Consider the following 5,994-nt stretch of genomic DNA (forward strand, 5'->3'; position numbering starts at 1 on the left):
GTCTTAATGAGCAGTCCCCAACTCTGGTCATTCAGATTCACAGTGAGACTCTGGAAAACAGAGTATTTCCTGTACTTTGGAAGCCATCTCTCACAGAAGGCTGACATCAATATAGAAATCCAACAGGTCTCAAATGTACATGTGCAGCCTTTGGACACCTGAGGAAACAGGTGTTTGGAGAACATGACACAGCTAAAACCAAGCTTATAGTTTATCAAGCTGTTGTAACCCCAACTGACCGTATTGAGCTGAGACATAGATAACATACAGGAGACACTTCAAAGTTATTGAAGAAGTACCATCAATGCTGACTGCAGAAGATCCTTCTAGTGGGAAGATAGATGCGTTAACATTTGCATCCTCTTGCAAGCAAACACCATAAGCATTGAGATGATGATCATCTGACATCAATTTTGCTGTCATGCCAACCATGCCATCTGGATGTCCGACTCCAAACTCCCAAAGCAACTTTCATTCTCCCATGTCAAGCAAGGCGTATGCTCAAGAGCATGACAGATAAGTGCTTCAAAGCCCAACTTAAGGCCAAACTGAGAAAATGTAACATCAACTTGTGACAAATTAAGTTGCCCAGGACCGCCCCAAATGGAGGAAATCTGCTGCAAAGATTTCAGTACACTGAAACCTTATGACAAAACAAAACAGCAAAGTAAGAGCAGCAGAGACAGCGTGTCACAGATTGAATCAAGAATCCAGAGCCACTCATCCCACATGGAAATACAAGCCCAAGTTGCAATAGAATCTGGATCAATCTCATTAGCATATTCAGACCCACAGGCAGGACAATCACGTAAAGCAATCATCCCCAACTGCAAGGAACTGCCATAGGAGGAGACCCCACACAAAGTTCATTCTTATTAAAAGTGGGTTCTTAAGTTTTATTCAGGACAAATTGCAGCAATTTTTACAGAACTATCACATGTTAAGTACGTTAAAAGAAAGATAAATGAAGACAAAAGGAAATTCAAGCTACTGCAAAAGTTATGATTATGCATTAAATATTTGAAAGTTGAATGCCTCCTACATTTGAAACCTAACCCCCTTCCACATTTTCTTTAAAACAAGAATTTTGTTTATTTTGAGCAGCAGCTACCAAGTACATATCACAATATTTTTTATATTTTTAAAAAAATTAATAAAAATATAAAAGCATGGAATTACACTTTAAAGTTGTAAAAGACGACGACTGAGGAAAGCTATATTTCCTCATGGGAAACCTTTGTTTCATTCTATTCAAGTTGACAGATGTACAACATATCCTCTGCTACACTTTAAAGAACCAATCTGTTTAAGGAAGGACTAAACTGCCTTTTCCTACTTTTCTCCTCAGTTTTCACTACTAGCTCCCAAAAAACAATGGTAGATGGGACTAGATTTATTTCTGAATTATTTGCAATCAAGTCACAGATCGGAGATGAGAAAGGTTTGTTAAAAAAAACAAAAATAAAATCTTAAGAACATTTTAAAAAATGTCTCTAGGAAAGTGTTGCCTTTGATAAACAGAATGAGTTAACTATTGTAAAAAATAAACCAGCTACTCCATTTTCTTTACAGTATTTGCAAAGCCAAGTTAGAAGTTTGAAATTTTGTAACCCCTCCCATTCTCCCCCTCCCCCCAATTTTCCTTCAAAAAATTATTTTCCAAATTCTTGGTAATTTGTTACTATAATTCGTTTGGGTCTTTTTTCTTTCTTTCAGTTAGCTCTGCATGGTTACCAGTACTGATGCCATTTCTTAAGGACTTGCTTAAGCTGGCCTAGTGAATGGCTCAATCTCAATCAACCCAAAGAATTTACCCAAAGAACCTTGTCTGCCTATGTCCTTAGACCAGGGGTGGGCAAAACAGCCCACCAAGCCACTCCACTGGCTCACAGGACCCCTAAAAATTTAGAAAATTAATATTTATCTGCCCCTGCCTGCCTGTCATGCAGCCCTCAATGGCTTACCAAAACTCAGTAAGCAACCCTCCACCCAAAATAATTGCCCGCCCCTGCCTTAGACTAACACAGCTACAACCTACATCTTATCTCAACTGAGGTGTTTTTCCTCAGCACACTGACCCTGTGGCCATCCATGTTTACATTTAAAATGGATTGTTTCCGATTGTGATGCCCTTAAAGCATGGTGTGTTGCTCTGGGAAAGCTGCCTCTTAAACCAAGAGTTGTGCAGTTTTCACTATGAAGCCAGGCTAACTTGCAAATCTCAAAGTACCACACTGAGGCATCTATACAATTTCCAGTTTAAGATGCAGTCCCCCATAGAAGTGAAGTATGCTTGAGGGTATCAGGTCCAGGAACAGTAAGATTCCTGCATAGACAGAGTTTGTAGAAATTTGATTGCTAGTCTGCCTGCAGATCTCTGAAGTTCAGCACTGGATACTTAGGAAGTCTACTTGACACCGAACAAGAATGACTGCCACTTGCCTATTAATAAGGCATCATTACCACCTCCATTAAGCAACAGTTCTTTCTAATGAATGTCTCTGGAAACAAACTGGTTCACTGAGAAAAGTTCCATTATGCAAATCATGCCTATTATGCAAGCCCAGAGCACACTCACCACAAGTGCCTAAAAGGTCTCTTTACAACACAGGAGGATAACGAAAAGTTAGGGAAAAAGAAAAATCAAGAATAGTCTGCAATACTTGTATGTTCATTCACACTCCGATGTCTGTTTGGGCATGATCCAAGTGTAAATAAGCAGCAAAACAAAACAAAAATCTGGTTATACGAAAATTACCAAGTTTGATTTGCTCTGCCAAAAAAAAAGTTTAGCTATAATGAAACAGGTTTTACCACTGATTAAACAGTAAGTAAAACTTTTAAAGAAATCCATTTGCTGTATAGTTACCACTGTTCTAAAGTTTGGAACAGCAATAACAGGTTCTTTGGCCTAGTTACTTCCAGCAACACTGGTATGAAATGTGCATGATTAACTCAAATATGAAGATTCCTCAAAATATGAGATTTTTCCAAAGGGCTATTCTAGTTATATTCTGACCACCTTTGCAAGTATGATCATATAATAATCTATTATAAAATGGACTTTTTTAGTTCTTCAAAATATATTCATATAATGTAGTTTGTAATGTAATACAATCCTAGCTAGTATTACAGTATTTTTCATACAACTCCTACTCTGCTTAGCCACAATACTGTAATATCAGTTTTCAGGAGTTATAGTGACAGACATTTGTCCCACCCTTACACATTAGTGACAATGGTATGTAACAAGATTAACAGAAATTTTCAGTTGTGCCAATGGCCGAGTGTCTGGAGTAGCAATGAGCTAAGATAGGGTTGTCCAGCTTCATAACAGCCAGACGCCTGCAGGGCCCTTGCTATGCCACCACCCCCTCAGCTATACTGTGCCCCCTGCCAACCCTGGCCCAGGTTCCCTAGGCCCTGTGGGCTGTGGTGCTCTGTACCACCTTGGGGAAAGAAAGTTCAGAGACCCCAGCAACAGCAGTTGTAACTAGAGACCGGCACCCAAGGCAACAGCCCACAACTTGAAGTTAAATGCTTGCAGACCACCAAATGCACAATCCTAAGGGACGAGACTGACTTTTCACTGTCATAGATTTACAGGGCAAACTTCCTCTGCAGCCTCTGAACTGTCCCTTGTTTGGAGCTAGCACCTAGGCCTATATACGAGGCAAGCTCTATTCATCCAAGACTAATACTCTGGCTTCAATACCCCTTTAAGTACGACTCCTCCAGCAGGTCCAAATTTATTTAGGTCCCCATCACAGACTTTACCCTTTGCAGAATGATTCAAATCAGGAGGTATTTGCAGTGATCCAGGACAGCCTTTTCAAAACAAGCCAGCATCTTAGTCAACTGGAATACAGTATTTTAAGAATCCTTAGTTTAAAAAAAATTAAAAAACAAAGCTAGAATGCATAGCTCGTTGCTGCTAACTCTCCCCCCATTGCCCTGCAGAGTTTTTAACCCAAAAAGCTCAGCCTGTGTCTGTCTCAAGTTGCAGTCAGAACTAGCTCTACATGTCCTTCATTCAGCTGCCAGTCATTAGGAGTTGCTAACAGGTTACTGGCCTTCTATCATCTTTCCCAAGTAACTAAATTTAAATGGATAGTTCTTGATAGCTCATTCATACTGATGCAGACTGACAACGTGAATCAGTATTTACTCTTCGCTCACCAGTCTCAGTCAAGTCAACTCCTTCAGACCCAGCACCTAACAACAGGTAAACCAAATCATCCCTACAATGATAAAAAATTAGAGGTTACCATGATTTCCACATCAGCCTCCTAATCCTATATTAAATCATTTTAATTATAACTCAAGTGTAGGGGGTCTTTTCCCTCCAATAGGAACTGTCAAAAGGTTAACAAAAAAAAAAACAAACTTGTGGACTCTGCCCAGTATATTACCTTTACTATCATACAGAAAAGATCAAAGGGGGGGAGCTCTCTACAACTCTTAAACTCTCAGCTATCATTATGGCTCAACATTATTTTGGTCTTCATAATAACAGTACTACCATCGTAGCCTTCATGATCATGGACAGCTACTTTTAACACTTAAAAAAAAGATTACACGTCAATGAAATGCAGCTATTCCATCCTAGGAACACCACTCATTGATAAAAACTAACAGCATCTTTAGTTGACCAGGGAGTTTTAAGTATGCTTATAACTACATAACATGGAATTTGACCATCATAAGCACCGCTGTGCCACACTTTTTTGCCAGAAAACACATCAGGGAAATTGTCTCTAGCTGACAAATGACTGAATTCCTGTTCTCATACCACCTTTCACTTTCCAATTAGCAGTGACCCCTTCTACCATGAGGAAGTAATTATTTAATTGCTAAAGACTGCCACATGCTACTTCAGTAACATTCCTGTTTTCTAGTAAGAAACTGTATATAGCTACTGCCCATACTTGACATTAGCAACAAAAAAAGTGATATCATAGTAAAGACAAGGTAAGCATAACTATCAGTAAAAGTCTGAGCACATTATGCCTGGTAAATATTCTGACTATGCCAGTTCAGTATTACTGAACACCTGCTCAGTGAGAAACTCCTTTCTACTGAAACTATCAAAAACAGTATAAAGATATACAGCAAAGATCAGGATTAAATTCTGCCAATAAAAAGTCTTCTTCCATCATATGATCTTCATAGCATCTGTTACTAGTGTTTTCATATAAAGCCAGACAAGGTTCTTTGGGTAGATCTTTTAGTAGATCAACTAAATAGTTGGAAAAAAAAATGTTCTTTGCAAGCACTTTCAGGTACAAATGCCCTCTTTCAGGCATAGGGAAAATCTGTTGGTGCTTGTGCGTTTCCTATAAGCCCAAATTTAGAGATATTGTACAACTAGCTCTGCTGTAGTTACTCAAAAGAAATTAATGCCAATGTTAAAATTTTACCTGCAGGTGGCTATTTATGGCTGACAAATATTTTAGGCTTCCCAATTTGATTGGTACTCCATGGTCTTTTAAACAGAATTACTGAAAATCATTTGCTAAAATAAAAAGGTAAAAAAAAGCTAATCACCAAGTTGCTGCTGTACTGATATCAAATGGGTAACGTCACCATCTAGAGCACTGGGGCCTACGTGATCCATTTTTGAAGAATGAACTTTGATTTAGAAAGTGCAGCTGCTTATCATTCCAGGGATGACCTTTCAAACCCCAAGGAAGGAAACTAATCTAATTGTTGTCCCAAACCTCTAGTGCCCGTGTTGACATTATTACTTTGCCTAACCGCAGCTACCTGAGGCTAACAAGACTTTGGCCAGTTTTACTGCTGCCATTCCAACTTCAAGGCCAAGCAGTAAAACTGTCAGAAACACTAATTCAATAGTCCTGAGAAAGAAGCAGCAAGGACATAATGTAAAGTTATTTGAGAGGGGATAAAACACCACCTTCCTTCCAAAATAAAAACTCTTTCTTCCTCAAAGTACTTAAGAGCTTCTGGGAACAGGGGGAATACTTTGTTCCA

At 39.0% G+C, this 5,994-nt stretch overlaps 1 protein-coding gene across 2 annotated transcripts in view; it reads right to left on the reverse strand.

Moving 5' to 3' along the window:
• COL4A3BP (collagen type IV alpha 3 binding protein) overlaps positions 1 to 5,994 on the reverse strand; it is a 162,764-nt gene that overhangs the window by 132,148 nt on the left and 24,622 nt on the right. The window lies entirely within an intron of this gene.

The sequence above is a fragment of the Gavialis gangeticus genome, unplaced genomic scaffold (genome assembly GCF_001723915.1).
Source record: "Gavialis gangeticus isolate Ggan-Ray unplaced genomic scaffold, GavGan_comp1, whole genome shotgun sequence".
Classification (NCBI taxonomy): domain Eukaryota; kingdom Metazoa; phylum Chordata; order Crocodylia; family Gavialidae; genus Gavialis; species Gavialis gangeticus.